The sequence below is a fragment of the Pholcus phalangioides genome, unplaced genomic scaffold (assembly GCF_987345545.1).
Source record: "Pholcus phalangioides strain wild (caught in Gottingen) unplaced genomic scaffold, Ppha-v1.0 ptg000032l_1, whole genome shotgun sequence".
Lineage (NCBI taxonomy): Eukaryota > Metazoa > Arthropoda > Arachnida > Araneae > Pholcidae > Pholcus > Pholcus phalangioides.
The window spans coordinates 6,970,734-6,993,425 of NW_028301622.1; the positions used below are offsets into that span (position 1 = coordinate 6,970,734).

Below are 22,692 nucleotides of genomic sequence, written 5' to 3' on the forward strand. Positions count from 1 at the left end.
TAATGAACTACCGGTCGGAGGACTGCAGCTAAGGACCGCTTCAACTACTAGTAGTTAAGAGGTACTATGAACTACCAGTCCTTAAGGTCACGTGACGTGAAACAGTAGTTAGAGGGAGAGAAAATTTTTGGTTTCGAGAGTAACAGATCGCTAACCAATCGGGATGCCGTTTGAAGCCTACAACTACTACTAATTATTTAACAATCGTTTTTCCGCAGTGGGTGGTGGCAGCGATTTCATGTTTACAACTGATTGTAAACAAACTTTTTTTTCCGAGGGACTCGCCACACATTTTTGTCACCCGTGCTTTGCAATTTTTTTTACTCTAACATCACCAGCTAGTTTAATTATTTTATAACGTATGAGACGTTGCATTTTTCATCTTGCGACTTTTTTTAGAATAAGATTCGGTATTTTTCTTGTCCGAGCTCATGGATCCCACTTTTGGATACTTGAAAAAGCGAGTATCTGGGACCCCAGCGGCATATAAGCGGGTCGCATACTGATGAAATCAAAATTTGAAAAAAAGAAAATTCTTACAACAAAATGCAAAACTTTAAATTAAGGTTACCGGCACTAGTTGAGCCTACGGTCGTAGTGTGCCTCTCCGGGCAGACTTTCCTCTTTTTTTTGGGGGGGGGGGGGCTCTTCTTGAAAGGGTTATTATGCAAAATAATTATAGATTTTTGGGCCCCCAATTCGCCTCGGGGCCCCAGCTGAATACTATTTTTAATATTGAGTGCCACTTTTTTTTAAGACCAATTTGTTAAAAATGATTTTTTATTATCCATTTTTATTCCTTTTTAAATTCATTGAAACAATGAATTGCAAATTATTTTCGGAGCAACTAAAATATTAAATTATTGATAATTTATAATTAAAAGAATTAACTGCCTTGCTGCATATTGTAGTTCTATATTTTAAACTATAGGTTTCTCCTCAGTATTAAAAAATATCAGAACACGATTTTCTATGAATGAGCACTTACCTGTTAATGGAAGTGAATACTTCAATATTTAAAATATATATACGTCTATATTAAAGATCTTTCATCAATTTATCTGTTTCATATTTAGCTTCCAACAAATAATTTCACCTGATAACTTTCATTTTGACAATATATTTCATTTGAATTGATTAGAAGATGAATGATTGATTGAAATTGATTAATAGAAACATGAATTAAATAACAACTTGCACATATGATTTGTCATACAAAAACATTTTATTTCAAACATATGTTCATAGAGAGTTATCATAATCACAATTTATTGGTTGTACTTTTCTTAGAAATCGCATCTTTCAAGAATATAATTTTTTAAGGTTCATGAATTTTCATCTGCATCTTCAAATGTTGATTTACCTGAAATTAAAAAGAGGAAGAAAAAAAAACACTTTTATTATGCTTATCAATATTTAAATGTACTGTATATTTTATTTCAAATTATAACGCAGTCTTTAGTTGTATAAGTAGAGATAATTCATGCACAATAGCACTTAGTCGACATTGAGTCGTCTCGCCACCATTTTATCACAGTAGGATCCAAAATGTATAAACTGTGTTTTGCAAGGGAGGCCTGGCGTTCCACATAGATGCACATGTTCATGTCTAGATGTATTTACCTCGGGCTTGGAGCAACTAAATCTTAAGAGCTCCAAAATCTTAAGAGCCAACATTGCAAAAAAAAAAATTCATACTGACACCTAAAATTTTCTATGCAGATCATAAAATATTTGGAGTTTATGTCTGAATCTTCCAACATGTCAAGATCATCACTAAGTGCTGAAAAAGTTGAATATAATTTTTTTTTACTTCGGATTATTTCTTCTAAAAATATGCTTGGCTTCCAAAAAATTTGGCCCGCGCCTTTTTCAATTTTTCGAGCCATGTTTCTACCCTAAAATTTTGGTCAGACAGATGAAGTACAAAAACCTATTGGCACGCAGCTTACTATATATTTTCACTCTACTCTTTCAGCTTTGCTCTAAAACACATCCTTAGCAACCTCTTGTGGATCGGGGAACCCCTATTTAAATTAACAGAAATTTTGCAGTGTTGTATGGTCTCACTAGTTAAAAAGTATGATATTATTTGTCGTCAAGTATATTGTTTTAATATTTTCATTCACAAAATTTGCTCATCAGTAAATATAACACGTTTTTCAAAGAATTAATATTGCTTTTCAGTTAGTAAAGCTTCTAAAAGTTTTTTTTTAATGTCCTCCCTCTCATTTATATAGCCAAGACAAGTTTTTCAACAGTACATGTTTTTACTTGCACTGGTCAAATTTTGAGTGGTATAGGTAGCCATTAAGAAATCGTCTATCTTAATTTCCTCAATTCAATTATGTCAAAAACAGTTGTTCTTTCAATAGTATATGAAAAAATTATTATAAAGATAATTACTCATAGCAAGATATTTCTCGAGAAAAACCAATAAGGTATGGACTAAAAACAATGCCACCTTTCCCCCTTGCTTATTTTGTTTTTGCACATATAAAATGTGTCGCTGAAATTACAATAATTTCAGAGGGAAGTATGTTTCTGTTGAGTTTTATATTGAGAAATATTCAAGTGATTGTACAGTTTACAATTTTTATGAATTTTCTCAACTTAAAATTGAATGTGTATAAAATAGGTTATTTTAATCATGGTGCAACATAAATAAGACACTGAAATACAACATTTCTTAATAAACATGTGAATTTATGTAATACAGCCTCTCCGAAACGCTATTATGATCTGATACAACGTCAAAATTCTGTGGGTGGGATGGTGGTGTTAAATCGGGTTCGACTGTATTTGTTCCACTAGGGTTGTTGATAAAAATGAAATCAGTGAAAATGATGATTGTTAAAATTTATGTCATTAAATCATGCATGGAAATATTTCATTTTACATGAAAATAATAATGGAAACTGTTGCTCAAAGTCAAATACAAAGAATTAAAATTACCTTTGTTTGCTCTGGGAGAATTGTTTCGTAACCTTAAAAACCTTCACATAACTTCGTAGCTACCTACAGCCAAGTTCCTGGGAAACAAAATTTTTCAGAGTTAGAAAAGTCTCACAAATGTATATACACTAATATATATATAATCTCTCAGCTGTTTACTAACAACATTGTTAAAAAATAAATGCTTGTTAAAAGTTTCACTTCCATAACATCTCAAAATGTTATATTTTAAAGTTCTTAAATATTCGACATGGAAATTTGTTTTCTGTGTTTACCCATACACACAAAATCAAAAACAATTTTTGGCAAAAAATTAAATTTGAACACACACAGCAAGGCCATAACCCAAATACTGAAGTAGTAATACGTTTCAAACACTAATCTGCTTCCTCTAGTTATAATGTATATACCTCAATAAAAACTGTGCCTGAAATTCCAACTTTGTTTTTTAGTTCCATTGTACGAATTTCATTTTTCATATCAACAAAACAATATAATGATTCCTTATTAAATATTCCTCATCTCAGAGCGAGTTACAGAGTGCAATTTTTCAGGAAGTGGCACATGATTTTTTTTCTCAAAATTTAACTTCCACTAAGTATTACAATATTGTTCATTTGAACAGTTCAAAATATCAAATCTATATTTTAATCCTTTAGTGCACGAGTTTTACAAAAATTAATATTTAACATTACTGCCAATTTTTACCATGCTTTATTTCAATTTCACCATTACTCATCACAAAAAAATTATTAAATTTTTTGTCATTTAGGTGCTATAATTTATTATCAATGAATTGTAGCTTATTAGTTACTTTGTGCATTGAAGGGAGGTTGATCTAAAACACAAATTTTCAATTTCCTTATTTATAGGCGATTATTCATAGCATAGTCATCCAAGCACAATTTTTATTGTGCCAACAATATTCAAATTATTTATTTACACACATGCTCAATTTATTTAGACATAATTTTTCATTGAAAAAAATTAATACGGCAAAAAACATAGAATGTAAAATTTCAATCTGATATTATCGTAATTGTAGATTTATGTTTCATTTGCCATGTAAATATTTTCAATACAATCCAAAGTATACATGGGCTATTTGATATTTTTCAGCATTACCAAGTGGGATCCACTGCCCTATTGATTGCGTGACATTATGTCCATTTATATTTTTAAATAACGCATTTACCGAGCAAAAAAATATTAAGAAAATTTCTAAACACTCTTATATAGTTCGATAGCAATAAAATAATTCTTACCTCAGTAATGAACATGCTAGCACTTCGTCGTGGCTTCGATCGCCGATGTCAACATCTAGTTTTGCAGGATATAATGATGAATCACTTCAACTTTGATGACATCGAAGACATAATCTAAGTTTTATCTGTCATTATTATCGTAAAAAATTGTTTAATTCGAAAAAAAAACAGCATATTTCATCACTAAATATCACAGCGAGAACTCGCGGCCAGAGACGAAATTTCCTCTTTTCCAAGATGGCCGCCGTGAACTACTTTTCTTGCTGCTTTAGGACTGGTGCTAGGCAGTCCTTAGCAGCGGTCCTAAGTAACTACTAAAAAAAAGTCCTTAGCTTAGAGATAGTATCGAAAAGTCGAACTACTGGCCAGCTAAGGACTTTTCGGCGCTCAACTACTTTTTTTCCGCTAAGGACCGCAGAGATAGTTCACCCCCAGGTTACTTGTTTCGGGCGTCTCCTTGCGTCCTGACTGAACTGGCAGTTCGAACTTCCAGTTCTGTTTGTGGGCTTAACTCGTAGGGAACCGACTTCCTCTCTGTCGTCTGCTCATTAAGAGGCTCTTTGTTTTGGACGTCTCCTTATGCTCAAATAAAATAACCGAACTTATAGTTTAAATTTCCAGTTCAGTTCACGAGCTTTGTTTATAAGGAGCTGAGCGGAATAAAGAATACAGTTTTTTTCACTTTGAACTTCATCATCACCACATGAGTCACTTTCAAATTTTACATTAGATGGCAACACACTATAAAGTGCAGTGTGGAAAAATTCACTTTTTACGATCTTACCTGTCCGGAGGACCTTGGTTTTGGATGTCTCTTTGGGTCTTGAAGAAATTATTGAACTGGAATTTTGATCTTTCAGGTCAGTTTATAAGCTTTATTTATAAGGAGCGTAGCTGAATGAAAAATTTAATTTTTTATGCCTGAGCTTCTCGTCATCACCACATAAGGCACTTCTGATTTTGAAAGTAGGTAGCAGCACCAACAATATTTTTAAAAATGAATTTCTTAAAGTATATTCTAGAGTATTAAATTAATTTTAATTCCCTTAAAATTGTTAGTGCCATTGTGAATTCGCTGCAAATGCTACAAGGCAACAAAAAAAAAACTGCTTTGGCGGACGGCGTAACATTTCAAGTCACCCGGTATATACGGATTTTGTCATTGTGTAACGCAGTGACAAAACTGTTCATGTGAACATAATAATGATTGATTATCAGGATTTCAAATCCATCGGAAAATATAAATAAGGGGCCATTCAAGTATTACGTAAGCAGATTTTCAGCCATTTTTGACCCTCTTCCCCCCCCCCCCGTCAGCAAAATTCCGTCAGCAGCTTAGAATATTTCATATCTTGAAAAAGGGGTGGTTGATGACGTAAGCCACCTTCAACCCCCCCCCCCCTTCCCCCTCCCGTCATCAAAAGTGTCAGCAAATCCGAAACCCCCTCTTATCAGTTTGTTGACTTTAATTTCGATACGGTGAAAATCTGATATTTCGTTGAATGACAAGTCACCTTCAAGTGGCTTTTTGGTTCATAATGTGGCCGCTCTCTCGAGGGCGAATGAAGCAACGTGCGTGTTGGCTTAACACAACACAATATTTCACAGAATAGTCTGTACTATATTTAATATACAAGGCGCATAGGTAACGGGGCATATGGCATTTCACTGGCGAACCATTGGTCCTAGAGGCATACTTCCAATTGGAAAAAGTACCCGAATAATATGTGTAGTACTCAGATATTTGATTCATGTTGCCAGGGGTTACGTAGTTATTAAAATAAAAATATTAACTTTTTATGCGGACACCCTGTGCCCCAAAACCCAATTGGAAAGTTGTTTCCCGGTTTCCAACAAAAAAATTGCTCGTTTCTAAGTGCAATATTCACTGAGACATTCGAAGAAGGTTGGAAAAAAAAAACAGCATTAGATGCGAGGAAACCATTTTACCAGCATTTAATGCAGTTTTTTTTCCCCAAATTTCCTCAATTTTTCGAATTCGCTTATCTCGGTGAATATTGCTCTTAAAAACGTAAAATTATTTTAATTGTCATCGGAAAAGACAGAGCAACAACTTCTTAATTGGGTTCTTTGGCACACGGGGACGGTATAAAAAGTTTTTTATTTTATTTTATAACTAGACAACCCCTTACAACATGAATGGCATATCTGAGTTGGACACGTGATTTTGATACTTTTTCCAGCTGGGTATGTCTTTAAGACTAACTGCTCGCAAGTAGTGCCATACGCCCTGTTACCCATGCAGTCTGCATATACACGTAAAAAAATACTTCGAGACGAAATACAGTCGACTCTCGTTTTAACGAATACCGTTATAACGGAAAAAATTTCGTTTTAAAGAAAACTTTTCTAATCCCCTCGGATAAGTTTACATAGGAACAATATAAAAATCTGAAATTTAACGAAATTTCTTTATTACTCCGGTCTCTTGGAGTTCATTATAATGGGGTTGACTGTATCCCCACCAAAAAAATCTGCAATTTGATGTGAAAGTAGTCCTTTTTATAATGATTATGTCCTTTTTACTTTCATAAATTTAGGAAGGAAACAAAAGGAAGGAAGGGTGGGGGAAAAAAAGAAAAATGGCCAAGAGGGGCTCGGTTGTGCGTAAATGCCTCGAAATTCCACTTGTGTGCAAGGGGATTCGGACCTTACACTCAGTTTTATGACAAAATTTCACATTTATGAGACGTTTGACTACGGTTACGATTAACCTCTCTATATATAACTTTCAATATTAAAATATTTCATTTATACGAAGCACAATTTCAATTATTTGGCATTTTCATTTTGACTCGAACTCCAAATCTTTGGCTTTTAGACATCATTTCCACCTATCAAATCCACGAGGTTTTTGCAGATTGTGAAAAATGCGTCGCTGAATTGGTTTTGCATGCGTATTATGAACACTAAAAGCCACAAATTTTAGGTTGAGTGATACAAAGATACGCATTGAGCCGGTCGGTTGTGGACATTTCAAAGTGAAGACTTACGTGAGAATTTATTACACGTTTCTGAAAAATCAGCAGATGCCCTGACTCTCAAATAAACGGATTTCAATTGCTTTAAATGTGGTCATACGCCATTTTAGAATTTTCTTTTCTAATGTCCACAACATTGTTCTTGCAGTATAGGAAAATTGTATTGAAATTACTTCGGATGTTGCAGGCCAGCAGCAGGCTTACGTAGTAGGGCAGTTAATAGGAAGCATTATAGTATAGATTAAAAAAACTTTAAAGATGTGGTGTGAATCTTAGTCCTACTAAGTCCCAATACATTATCTGCTTGGATTGCATATAAACCAATTAGCAAACCAAATGACGTTAAGACCGTCTTAAATGTGTTTAAAATCACGTTTTTCCTGTTAAATTGAAAGGAATGACATAAGAACACTTGCGAATGAGACACAAATGCAAATTTATGCAATTACAGTTTCTTAAGTTATACGGCAATGTAGTTTTAAAAAATGTAATTTCGTGGGTATTTTTCCTCATGTATGATTTGGTCTCTTGGATGGAGTTCGTTATAACTGAATTCGACTTTATTTCTTTTCAGTGGAGGCAATGGGTTGGCACACCCCCCCTCCCCAAAAATTCATAAAAAAATACTCCAGAGCAATCGTTCTTTATTCGATTTTTATAAATATATTCCCCATCAGACCACTCAGGTTTAGAGGTGTCGCGAGTTCGATACCCGGTTCGTCCTTGTCAGAAAACTTTCCTGACATAGGGGTACAACAAAAAATGACAACTTGAGCGCAGCACAAAATTGCTGAGTCCCCCATCGAGGGGTTAGCGCACCAACCTCTCGATGAGTATAAGAAACAAGCCTGCCGTTCGGAATCGTCAATAAATTGTAGGTCCCGGGGTCTAATTAGCCCTCGTCGTGCGCCAAAAATGATCAATGATCAGACCACTCAGTGCCGGTTGAAGATAGCTTTGTGATAAACTAGATGGCTATCCGTCTGTAATTGCATAAAAACGATGGGGTTTTTTTTAAAAGCGTTCACTTTTCACCCATTTACTTCTTGGATTGCATTTACTACCAGCACTCAAAAGAATGTCAATGAATGGCCAAGAAATCTTTGTCTGCTTTCTTTATGGAAGCCCTCTTTGAATGAAAAGTCTTCAAACACACACAATTTTCTGTCTTTACAGTTACTCCATTTTGCTTTAAACCTCTTCTATAGTTTGTGTCAGGGCCTACTGTCACCCCCAAGTCGTAAACCCACCGAGATTACATGCAACGCTTTTTTTTATTTCCTTCCTCATGTTAATGTTACTTGAATGGGGGAAAAATTGCGAAAAAGATATTCTATGCACACATTTTGTTTGAAATTAAATTTTTTTTAGTCAGAGTGACTCAAAAAAATTTAATTCCACAAACTTCTTCGTGGCCCCCTTATCAGTAGCCGTGGCTCCCCTTTTGCCAGATTTTCATCCGTGGCCCCCCTGGAATATCCTAGGGCCCCCCTTAGGCCATATGGCCCCCGGTTGAGAACCACTGCTCTAAGCCATATAATGATAAATCGCTTAAAAGTCCTTGGCCCGAATATCACCCTGGGGGTTATCTGATGCGGCCTACCTTCCTCAAACCTGATTTTGTAAAAATGAAGTAAGCGGCACATTTTCAGATCACTTAGATGACCCGTGACACAGTTCCAGAACACTTAAGCGATCCGGGGAGCATTTAGAGATGACTTGAGTGACGTGTGACGTAGTTTTAGAGCCCCCAGTGTGGTTCTACATCACTCATAAAGGTTGGTTGATGACGTAAGCATCATCAACCCCCCCCCCCCCATCGATGCTGACGTAATACTTGAATGGCCCCAAAGGACAACAGAATGGATCACTACTGTAAGCTCCTTTGATGTCCAAAGAGACCAGTACTCCCACATCTCCCCGCTTTTAACGAGTTGCGCCCATCCTCAGGTCAGTTTTATTACTTCACCTGGAGCAAGGAGGAGATTTTCTTCCTATACCCTCAGAATTTTTTTTTCTAACCTTTTGGGAGTTGTTTTTTTGCCATAGGAATCTTGTATCCTACTTTCTTTATTTCTGTATGGAACAGGAACTCCCCCCCCCCCCCGCCCCACTTCAGTACATGGCATCTCTGCTGTTAGTAAGCAAACAATGGTATTCTCAAAATGGATATTACGGTTTTTCCGACTTTCTTTTTCATGTTATCTTGGGCACAGCTGGGCCAAGATTATAGAATAGCATCTGCCCTGCTTGGAGGCAACTTGGATTCGTATGGGAATTTCGAGGTCGTCGGTCAAAGCGTGTAAAAATATGTGGGAAAAACACACACATGCAAACACTCATGGCAATAAAGAGAGATATGTTTCAGTTTGAAAAAAAACGAAAGTGGTTCCGGAAACCTGAAGAGGAAGACAAAAGGACGAATTTTCTAAAACGGTGGAGGACGCTTGAAATGACACTGAAAAAGGAGGGGACGGATGGTAACTCATGGGAGAGTACATTGTAAATTTGAAACAATCGGGTTTTTGAAAAATTCTGTTGGTGCTGCCATCTAGCAACCAGAAAGTGTAGTACGATAACAGCACGGACAGATATTTTCACATTATCAGTCTTCTGGGGCACGGAGAGGCAGCAGGATTCATCGGGGAGACGCAAGGGCACCCAGCCTGTATGGTGATAGATGGCCCGCTTAAAGGGCCAGGCATCCCCTTAAAATTCTAATTCTGGTTCTAGTTCTGGTAGGCAGCAGGGCCGTCTTAAGAGCGTCATTTCAAAATTATTCAAATTAATTTCAAAATTATTCAAATTAATTTCAAAATTATTCAAATTAATTTCAAAATTATTCAAATTAATTTCAAAATTATTCAAATTAATTTCAAAATTATTCAAATTAATTTCAAAATTATTCAAATTAATTTCAAAATAATAGAGGAAATACTTAATGCATTTGTTTTCAGAATTTGAGAAAAAATAATTTGAGGAATTTAAAAAAAAAATCGAATTTGATGAAAGAAATGATTTTGCAATTGATTTAAAAGATAATTTTGCAATTGATTTAAAAGATAATTTTGCAATTGATTTAAAAGATAATTTTGCAATTGATTTAAAAGATAATTTTGCAATTGATTTAAAAGATAATTTTGCAATTGATTTAAAAGATAATTTTGCAATTGATTTAAAAGATAATTTTGCAATTGATTTAAAAGATAATTTTGCAATTGATTTAAAAGATAATTTTGCAATTGATTTAAAAGATAAATTTTTGAATTGATTTAAGAAATAATTTTGGAAATAATGAATAATATAGTAATTTCTGTGAACTGTTAAGAAAGAAAGAAATCACATTCTAGAATCGATGAAAGCAATGATTTCAAAATTAATGAAAAGAAAAGTTTTAGAAGTAACGAAAGATATAATTTTAGAACTTATAAAAGGGAAAATTTCAGAATTGATGAAAGAAATTATTGCAAAATTGATGAAAGGAATGATTTCAGAATCGATGAAAAAAATAATTTCAGAACGGATGGAACAATTTCATTGTAGGATTGATCAAAAATGTGGTTTCAGAATTGATGAAAGATGTGATTTCGGAACTAATGAAAGATGTGATTTCGGAACTAATGAAAGATGTGATTTCAGAACTAATGAAAGATGTGATTTCAGAACTAATGAAAGATGTGATTTCAGAACTAATGAAAGATGTGATTTCAGAACTAATGAAAGATGTGATTTCAGAACTAATGAAAGATGTGATTTCAGAACTAATGAAAGATGTGATTTCAGAACTAATGAAATAAAATTTTTTAGAGCTAATGAAAGATGTGATTTCAGAACTAATGAAAGATGTGATTTCAGAACTAATGAAAGATGTGATTTCAGAACTAATGAAAGATGTGATTTCAGAACTAATGAAAGATGTGATTTCAGAACTAATGAAAGATGTGATTTCAGAACTAATGAAAGATGTGATTTCAGAACTAATGAAATAAAATTTTTTAGAGCTAATGAAAGATGTGATTTCAGAACCAATGAAAGATGTGATTTCAGAACTAATGAAAGATGTGATTTCAGAACTAATGAAAGATGTGATTTCAGAACTAATGAAAGATGTGATTTCAGAACTAATGAAAGATGTGATTTCAGAACTAATGAAAGATGTGATTTCAGAACTAATGAAATAAAATTTTTTAGAGCTAATGAAAGATGTGATTTCAGAACCAATGAAAGATGTGATTTCAGAACTAATGAAAGATGTGATTTCAGAACTAATGAAAGATGTGATTTCAGAACTAATGAAAGATGTGATTTCAGAACTAATGAAAGATGTGATTTCAGAACTAATGAAAGATGTGATTTCAGAACTAATGAAATAAAATTTTTTAGAGCTAATGAAAGATGCCATCATATGATGCGTCATCGTATAATCTTGTTTATGATTTTGATTGCCTATTGGCGTTTGTTGTTTCGATTTTAATTATCTGTTACATGATCTCAGATTGACGATCCTTTTTTATATATATTTTATTTTTTGTTGCCATCGTCTGAGGCGACAATGTTCTGTTGTTTATCATAAAACTTTCCGGATACACCCATCCTTCGGGAACGCTTCGATATCTCTCTCTGAGATGGGAAGCGGGGTGTGTCCGGTCTTCAAAGGTCAAAGTATTGATGAATGAAAAAAAAAATTCAGAAGTGAAATAAAGAGATAATTTCAAAACTGATGGAAGAAATGTTTTTTGAAGAGATGATCAAGAGATAATTTCTAAATTGATGAAAGCAATAATTTCCGATTTGATGTTTGATTCATGATTGACGATGATTCAAAATTGTTTTTATTATGAGATTCCGAGGGCTTATGGGGGAAATAAAAATAAGAATGCTATTTGGTTCCGTTTAGTGGGAAACCGACATAAAAGAGGAATAGGAACGATTCATTACGGGTCTGTGTATTTCACGACGAACATATCATTACACGTGCAACGCATTTTCGAGAATCGAGGCAATCATCCGACTATGGGCCTTTCAAAACTCCATCCATTGCCTCATTTTCTATTAATCGCGACAGTACCCAATTGTCCGGGGAAAATATGTTGTAAAAGTTGGTATGTTTTTTTCTTTCTTTTTTTCTTTTTTTTGACACAAAATAAAGTGTTCCAGACTCTGCCACGATGCTGGGCTGGAAGAGATCTCGGCAACGGGATAAGTCCAGTGGCAAAAGTCAGTGGCGTTCATTCATTCATGGCCTCATTTTCTGTCTAGACAGATTCTTATCGTTCGAATGAAAAAATCTCAGAATTGATGAAAGAAATGATTTCATAATTGATGAAAGAAATGATTTCATAATTGATGAAAGAAATGATTTCATAATTGATGAAAGAAATGATTTCATAATTGATGAAAGAAATGATTTCATAATTGATGAAAGAAATGATTTCATAATTGATGAAAGAAATGATTTCAGAATTGATGAAAGAAATGATTTCAGAATTGATGAAAGAAATGATTTCATAATTGATGAAAGAAATGATTTCACAGTTGATGAAGGAAATAATTTTGGAACTGATGAAAAACAATAATTTTGGAATTGGTGAAAACAATAATTTTGGAATTGGTGAAAACAATAATTTTGGAATTGGTGAAAACAATGATTTCTGAATTATGAAAGAAATGATTTTAAAACTGATGAGAGAAATAATGTCAGAATTGATGAGAGAAATAATGTCAGAATTGATGAGAGAAATAATGTCAGAATTGATGAGAGAAATAATGTCAGAATTGATGAGAGAAATAATTTCAGAATAGATAGCAATCTTGAATAAGTAGTGGCTCCGTCTTTACTTGGGGCTTTAAGACACCACTGATGTTGCATCACATTAAATCCTTGTCAATGTGGATACCTCTTATTAAGTTATAATTCAACCCACAATATATGATGGAAAAGCTGATACTCCGATTCCAGGGTGTCATAATTATTTTTCAAACATTGATAAGAAGATCATGTAATAAATAACTCTATTAATAACACTGAGCACTGAGGTTTCTTATTATAAATATCTCGGCGTAATTATTTCGGCCGACATACGTCGGAATCTCCGTCGTGTCGATTACGTCTTTCATAAGTATCTCCAGAAAAACTCTGTTTTCTTCGTCGAAACCTTAAAAACTCCACCCGTCACCTTTGTTGCGGCAATTTTCACCATCGCATTCCTTTGTATAGGCCTCGGCCATATTGAATAAATGCAGGACCGGTAACACTTTCAATGACACAGCAGTTACTTCCAGGGTTGTACTTCAAGTACCATTCCAGATATTATCCATCTGATTTCGAGGGATTATGGGGAAAATAAAAATCAGAATTTTATTTGGTTACGTTTAATGAGAATCCGACGCAGGAGCAGTGCCGTCTTAACGCATGGGCTCACCCGGGCACGGCCCGGGGGCCTCAAGAGAAGAGGGCTCACAAAAATGAGATCCGGTTGAAATTTTCTAGGATTTACTAGGAAGGGCCTCCGAAACACCACTTGGCCTGGGAGCCCATGATACTCTTAAGACGGCCCTGCGCAGGAGTGCGAACATAAAGCGTGTTGGTTTTAAGATTCTGCAAGTCGGTAAAGTTGCCGATTGGTTGGAGAAACCTGAATTTTAGTTTTTTTTATCCAATTCCGTTACGGCGCAGAATCAGAAACCAGCATGCACTATGTTCGTATCTCGCCTAAAGTACCAAAGAATGTTTAGAGGTGTCGCGATTTCGATATCTGATTCGTCCTTGTCAGAAACTTTCCTGACACAGGGGTACATTAGAAACTGCGACATGACCACAGAAAAAAGATAGTTACCTCAGGGAGTCCCACATCGAGGGGTTACCGCACCAACCTCTCGGTGAGTATTATACAAAAGGCTGCTGTTCAGTATCGGCAATACATTGTAGTTCCCGGTCTAATTAGCTCTCATGTGCAGAAAATGACTATGGTGCGACAAAAACGATCAAACTATGTTCGTATCTAAAAAAGGCATAGGAATGATCTGTTATGTGTGTGTATGTCTGTGTATTTCCCGACGAACATATTACACGTGCAACGCATTTTCCAGAAACGGGGCAGTCATCGGAATACGGGACTTCAACCCCTCGTCTAACTCATCCATTGCCTCAGTCTCTAGACAGATTTTTAGCTTTTGAAAGAAATAATATCAGAATTGATGAAAGAAATGATTTCATAATTGATGAAAGAAATGATTTCATAATTGATGAAAGAAATAATATCAGAATTGATGAATATGATATGATTTCAGAGTTGTTGAAAGACATGATTTCACAGAATCAAGGAAACAAATTATTTCAGAATCGAGGAAATAAATGATTTCAGAATCGAGGAAATAAATGATTTTAGAATCGAGGAAACAAATGATTTTACAATCGAGGAAATAAATGATTTTAAAATCGAGGAAACAAATGATTTCAGAATCGAGGAAACAAATGATTTCAGAATCGAGGAAATAAATGATTTTAAAATCGAGGAAATAAATGATTTCAGAATCGAGGAAATAAATGATTTTAGAATCGAGGAAATAAATGATTTTAAAATCGAGGAAACAAATGATTTCAGAATCGAGGAAACAAATGATTTTACAATCGAGGAAATAAATGATTTTAGAATCGAGGAAACAAAAGTTTTAGAAATGTGAAAAAAATCATTTCAAAATCGAGGAAACAAATGATTTTATAATCGGAAAGAAAAGAATTGAGAAAAATTACAGAGCCGATGAAAAGGAAATGATTTCAAAAGTAACAAAAACTTAGAATTGATGAAATGAATAGTTTCAGAATCGGGAAGCAAATGATTTTTTTAAAAACCCGGGCTGATGAAAGAAATGATTGGTAGCCTGCGGACTTTCATGGAAAATTTTAATTTGGTCCGCAATGTCTGAAAAGTGAAAGACCAAAATCAAGAACTTATTTAGAGTTAAAAGAGAAAAGCATGGAGGATTGGTGACGCTTTCCATGCCATATAGCCCTTACTTCCATCTATACTTACGCACCATTTCAGACATTATCATCCGAAAGATTTCAAGGGATTATGGGGAAATAAAAATCAGAATGGTATTTGGTTCCGTTTAGTGGGAATCCGACGTAAAAAAAAAAGAGGAATATGAACGATTCGTTACGTGTCTCTCTGTGTATTTCACACGACGAACATATCATTACACGTGCAACGCATTTTCGAGAAACGAGGCAATCATCGGACTACGGGCCCTTCAACCCCCACGTTTTACCCATCCATTGCCTCAGTCTCCAGAGAGATTCCTACCGTTCCAGGAGAAAAAAAAAAAACGGAATAACGAAGGTGACACGGAGTCGACTTCCCGCTTATTGTTTCATGAATAGGAATAAATCTTGACGAATAAACAAGGACATCTTCAGTTTGTCCCTACCGCGCACCCTCCGCCTGTAACACAAAAACAACAAAGGCGGAAGAGAGCAGGAGGAATGTCAGGAATGTCCTTTTTTTTTTATCTCTCTCTCTCTTCCGCACACCGCAACGTAATAATCAATCTGCATTAACCCGTTGGTCCTTCATACCTAGAAAAGATATGATGTGAGGGGTAGTTGGCGAGAGACTGCGAATGCTGGAGAAACACGAACGCGCAATGAGTCTCAAGACCTCCAACCAGGACAGAAAAGAAATAACCAAAGGGGCATAGAGAGAGAACCTGGAATATGAAAGTTAATCCCATTGCATGCATTATAAAAAGCCCTCTCCTACCGTCGCCTCCCCCCCCCGTCCCCTTCAGTCCCGGAAAAGTATTACAGAACCCCTAAACCTTAGTATGGAATGGGTTTTTGTTGCTGCTGTGTGCTAGCTCTCTCTTTTCTGTGCTCTCGTACATACCTTGTTTTTTTTTTGGCGTACATTTTTTTATTTTTTACCCAGGTTCGAAGGGAGTTTCGTGTTAAATATTTAAGACCCCCCCCCTCTCCCCCCCGAAAAAGCTCTGGGATGCCTCACCTCTTTCTCTTGCTCAGATATTGCCTTGGCTTGTACGTTGTTATACGTCTGAAGCATCAATCATTAAGAACAGAACTGGATGGAAGTGGGGGGGGGGGGAGGGGGGGTCGACGAGATCCAGTGCGTTCGCATACACTTGCGTCCCACCCTCCCGCCCTTCATGCGGTTTTGCGAGGTACCTACATACCGCGATGGAAAATAATCCGACCGATACATATTCATTCCATCTGCAGTGAATGTGTTCGGAGCTGCAGCACTGCAAACTGCTGTGTGAGAGAGAAAGATCTTTGCTCTCATGATCATCATCGCCGTTTCCCCCCCCCCCTGACCCCCCCACAGCCTCTGGTCTCGTTACCATTCTTTTCATCAAGTAAGGATGGATATCCCCCTACCAATCAACTTACCACCCTCTCTGGAAGGCTTCCTTACTAACCCGCTTGGTGGCGCTTGAAAAGCGGAAATGTACGTGTAGAAATTTATATATTGTTTCCTCTCCCGGTTTGGTTGGTGAATCGTCATCTCGCCAAACCAACCCCCGATAGTCGATCTTTCTTCATACCTCAAAACTGTCAGAAACTATATACGTGTGTGTGTGTGTGAGAGCTAAGTTAATCTAGTTGGCACCAAGGTGGCGTTGATTACACGTTGAATGATTAAAAAGGTTTATATACCGCGGATGAATATTATGAAAAATCTTTTCGATGACGTTTAATAATGCAAAATTGAAATTTCACGGGAGATTGTATGGAAGTACGCTGTCGGAAAAGAAAGGTTGGACCAGTTTATATGCAAATTCTGTTCATGAAGAATGATGGGTGATGTGAACCAAGTTTTCATATAGAATTGTTGCAATTGGCGATACAGAGTGAGTTATCGTGGAAGTTAGTAGTCTAGAGGGAGGGGGGGGGGATCTCTACCTGTGTTACGCGTACTTTCTCTCCGGGAAGATGGGGGGGGGGAAGTGATGAGACATTCAGGGGTATGCAAGAAATGATTAGCTACATCGTGGGTGCTTCGAGCAAAGCGATGTGCTGGGACCCCGTACTTAGCTGGATGTAACAGCTTGCATGTTTCCATAATTACTTTCAGAAGTCACAGTATCTGATTTTATCGTGTCGGCTCTCTACGGACATAGGACCTCCCCCTCCCCCCGAGGCTATGCCCGTATGGCCCATGCGTTAAGGTGGCTCTGGTTTTGTGGTCAATTTTGGTGGTTTTCTGAAATAGTCGTTCCTTCTCCCATCGTATTTGGGGTGGGGGAAGGGTTTCAAACTTCGGGTGTTTAACTTAAAAGCTTTATTTCTCCACATCCGATTTTATTTCGCAGTTCTCTGTGACCCCCCCCCCCTACCAACTTCGCCCCCTTCCCCTAACCTTCGCCCCCTTCCCCTAAGAATATCCTAGGACAAAGAGGGTGCTACGTAGGCTTCAGGTTAAGAAACACTTGGGGAAACGTAAGTTTTTGTTTCAAGTCTCTCTAGCAATGTGTCGGATACTTGCTTACTATAGATATGGTTGTTATATGAATGTTAAAATCCATAGGATGTTCGCTGATTCCTAGAAATGCTCGGAAAGCCTGCGTACCCTTTGAAATCTATAGGAGGATTGTGTATCTCTGACAGAAATGTGTCAGATGTTTGCTTACCCTAGGAATGATTACACGTAGTCTCCGAGGCTACAATTTGTGAGCCCGCAGATGTCCCGGGAAGTTAAATTTCATTCTGGTCTGGTCTAGGAGCTTACCTTAGAAATGCGTAGAGACTTGGACAATCCTCAGATATGGTACGAGGCTTACGTTGCGTGTTACCAGAATGTGTAGGAGATATGAATGCCTCTTAGTAACTCATATTATGCTACAACAAATTGTTTCCCACAATTTTTTTATCGCTTCTCTCATTTCTTCCGGCATTTCTGATTATTTTTCACGAATTCTACCGGCAACCTTTTTCAAATATTTTCAGTTTTATTAATATTAGGCATAATAGGAATTTTTTACCCATAGCTCTCTGTGACCTTCTCAACTACTTATCATGGATATCCCTTCGATTTAATTTTAACCGTGGGCCCCCAATTAGAGCATCCCAGGGATCCCAAAGAGATTGGGAACCAAATGATGTACATGAATATGATAAGATCGACCAATGCAGATACAAATACAAATACAAATACAACGCCACAACAGACAAAATGCCCAACGAGGTGGCTGATAAAAAGATGCCCATAAAAATATGGTTGTCATATATTTCAAAAATACAGCAACCCAATTAAAAATGCAATTAACACAAATTATAAACTATGGATGGTCTCCTCCAACAACCAGAAGAAAAGTCTAAAAAAAAACCCACATGCGATAAGATGATTCAGTAATAAATATGTAAGTGCAAAATCCCATATTCCCGGGCAAAGTCGAACATGAAGGATCTCATTTTCCAGTTCCAGGAGACACAGCAACCATAATGAATATACATCACGGATAAGGTAAGGAACCTTCCACTGGAATAATTAGAAAAAATGGGCTCTGACAACAAGGAACAATTATCTTCAATTCTTATATTAAAGTTCAAACTCCCCCTTTCATATCGGGAAACCGCAATCGCGCTGCTGACAATACTTAGTACACAGCATACATATTACAGTATTACGTATTTGGTGTTACGTATTACGTATAAGTTCCGAGACTGCCGAAGGGGGTCATGCGTACCCCTTGAAACACTCAAGAAGCTATGTCTAGGAATACTTCGGATGCTTACTTATTCTAGAAATGCGTAGACACTTCGATAACCCTCAGACATATATATATGTTACTGCTAAAGCCCAAGGTTGGGAGGGGCCACTTTGTGAATGGCCAGCCCAGCTGACCCGGCCAATGTCCGAAATTCGGGCTTTTGCCGGGATTTTGGCCGGCCCTTATAAGTCGATTCCTATATATCCTTATATATGTATCACAAAGATATCGATATTCAGATTCCTTCGATCGTTAGGGTTGTCGTAGCTACTCATAATAATTATGGCTAATTATAAATGGCCATAATTATCACAAAAAATACGCTTACATGGCGATGACCCCGAATCATAGGGATCGAAATAGGGAGATGTAAAGGGGATCTATCTATCTATCTATCTATATATATATAGGGGCCGGCGAAAGCCTGAATTGTGTACATTGGTCGAGCCAACTGGGCTGGCCACTTCGCGAAGTGGGCAACTTCATCCTTTGGCAGTAACAATATATTTTTGTGCTATTTTCAATATATATCTATTCTATAATATAAAATCACAAACTCGAAAGGAACAAAGAAAGTGCCACTCGAAAAGTGTCTGTTTTTATGCAACGGAAATCGGTTACGTTTTTATGCAACGGAAATCGGTTACGTTTTTATGCAACGGAAATCGGTTACGTTTTTCTGTTACGGAAATTCCATTTAATTTGCACCCGTGGCCTTAATTAAAATACCTCATAACCTCGTTTGGTAGGAACTTGGGAGGGGGGCTAAACCCCAGAACCAAAGCGGTTGAACCATATGAATCGGCCAAGAGATCGGCCAATATGTAGACAGATGATCTCCTCCAACAACCACATTAAAAAGTCTTAACAAAACACCACACGTAATAAGATGATTCAGTAATAAATATATGAATACAAAATCCCATATTCCTGGGTAAGGTCAACCATGAAGGATCTCATCACTTTTTAGTTTCAGGAGAAAGCAGCAGCCATAATGAATATGAATAACGGATAAGGCAATCTTTCACGGGAATAATTAGAAAAAATGGGCTCTGACAACAAGAAAAAAGAGAACCTTGTCTTCAGTTATTTCTCTTTCTTTCATATCGGGAAGCTGCTGACTGTACAGCCTCGTGTACAGTATAGAAGCCGTTCAAGTATTACGTCATCATCGATTGGGGGGGGGGGGTTTCCGATTTGCTGACTTTTGATGATAAGGGAGGAGTTTGGATAATGCTTACGTCATCAACCACCCTTAATGGAAATATTTTTAATGGTATCTTACGGCCCCCCAAAAACGAGAAAACCCTTTCGATAGTTTGTGGGCACTTGAAGTAACACCCCCCCCCATTGATAAGTGCCCTACAGAGCCACTTTAGTGATCTCTAAATGTTTCGCGTATCCAAGTGATCTGGAAATGTGTCCGGGCCGCTTAAGTGCTCTGGAACTGTGCCACGCGTCAATCAAGTGATCCGTAATTATATGCGGCGGATCACTTGAATAATTTGAGAATGTGCCGTGGGTAACTTGAGTGATGCAGAACCGCACTGGGGGGGGGGCACTTAAGTGCTCTTAAACTACGTAACCTGTCACTCGAGGGCATGGCCCCACATCCTGTAACGAGGCCCCTAGGCTGGAATCTTTTGCGGGTCCCTCCGTCAGACTTTTAACGGGCCCCTTCTGCAGTTAATTTATAGCGTGAAAAGCAAAAAAAAATTATGATAACCGTCCCGGGCCCCAGGGCTGGAGCCCTGTCAGCCCCCCCCCCCCATGTGAAGGCCATGCTCAATGATCTCTAAATGTATCACGGATCGCTTAAGTGTTCTGGAACTGTGACCCGGGTCATTTAAGTGACCTGAAAATGTGCCATGGACCGCTTAAATGTTCTGGAATTGTACCACGGGACACAAGCGATCTGTAAATGTGCCTTTTTTTCCCAGAAATTTTAATTGAAAAATAAATTTTTGATCGACGGGGGTGGGAGGTGGGGCACGATTCCCTCTATGCCCCCATCTGCGTACGTCTCTGATCCCACCAATATACGTTAGGATTCAGAGGGGCAGACACAGAGTAATAATACTATAGAGTGCGTGCGAGGGGTTACAATGTGAAGCAAAGATCCGGAGTCACGTGACTCCGGTCGAAAGGCTGGTCAGGGAATCTCGCTGGCAATGCTTTCCTTATGGCTACTCGTATGACGATCTACACGCGCTGTCTTATTTTTGATTAGAATGGCCAACACTTGCGCAGCTTTCGGATGTTCTGAACGGTTTAGGAAAGGGGGACCAGTATCCTTTCACAAGGGAATAGTTTTTTGCTTATTCCTCTTCTTATAAATTAAAAATTGGAATATTAAATTGACGATGCAATGGATTTCTGACGTAATCTCAGTTTTTAACGACTCCATTTTGGATTTAATTCAATTAAAGTTCCAAGTTTTAGTAAAATTCAAATGTCATGAATCATTATTAAATGTTTTAATAGAATTTTTGGCAATAAATGATTGAAATTGTGAGTTTAATGAAGTTTTAACTGAAATACACGTCTCCGCAAGATTTGGCGAGATTTGGCGAGCTAGTGAGTTCATTCGAGTTTTGCTCAACTTGGAAGAAAATATGCTTTTCAGAAGGAGAAATTTATGAAAAATATTCTATTTAAATAGAATGTGAGGAAAACTCCCCCCCCCCCCCTCTAGACAATTGCAGTTTGGCATAAAAATGCATAACAACCTCTAAAAATATTAGTATTTTTACCCCTCTTCACACCTGAGATAAAACTATTACAGAAAATAAATTTTTTTATTCATTAATTTATGTTTGTTGTATGTGAAATTGCCGCTTCAAACAAGAAAATTAATTATTCAATTGATTTTTTGAGTCAATATCTGTACTAAGACCTGAAGTCATATATTGTGTACCTCAGATGTTATCTTGAAAAAGAATCATTCTAAAAACGATTTAATACCTTAAATTAAGATTAACATATGCATACTTTTGGAGCGAAGAGATTACATATGTATGTGACATGTGTAAATATTATATTATATATATGAAATATTATATCCTAAAATATTATATATATATATACACACTTTAAATTAATACATATATACTCTACATGGAATTTTAATTCTTATAGTTTAGAGAAATTGATGATGAGATTCTGTAATTTTCTTGAGTAAAATCTATTTTAATCCTGAAATTTTATGTAAGTGTTTACAGTTTTGTGTGATGAGGTTATAAAAGGTTTTTCAGGAATGTTAGAAATGAAACTTTTTCTTATTGTTTGAATATTATTTCATGACTGAATATGGTATGAGTGTGAATGTGTTACATTACATAACATAATATGATGCATTATAATTAATTATACATTAATTATGAGTATATAGAGTAATTGTAATGTTCTGGAAAGATATATTTTTGTTTTAATAACCCCTCGTATAAATAAATTTTCGAAATTAAAAGCGACAAAGTGAATGAAGAGAATATTTAAAGATATAAATGAATTAGGCTTTACAACATATACGTTGTTCCGTTTTCCAATATTTGTTTATTTTATAGAATTTATTTTTTCAAATCTGATACTCCCTAAATATTTCACATAAAAATGAGTGAAATTCATTGAAAAAATGAAGGAAAGTTTTCATCAACTTGATCGAATTGAGTCAAATTTCGTTACAGCAACATCCTAGCTTCTGCGAAAACGCGCCAAATGTAATAGCGCAGAACCTGTTCTTT

General features: G+C 36.4%; 1 long non-coding RNA gene across 1 annotated transcript; it reads right to left on the minus strand.

Annotated features, from left to right (window-relative positions):
- Positions 1-1,209: 1,209 nt before the first annotated feature.
- On the minus strand, positions 1,210-4,633 carry LOC149066850 (uncharacterized). Its single transcript, XR_016195425.1, has 3 exons — positions 4,221-4,633; positions 2,956-3,032; positions 1,210-1,363 (listed from the first exon to the last, which is right to left on the minus strand). It is a non-coding gene; the product is annotated as an uncharacterized LOC149066850 (long non-coding RNA).
- Between the last annotated feature and the right edge of the window lie 18,059 nt (positions 4,634-22,692).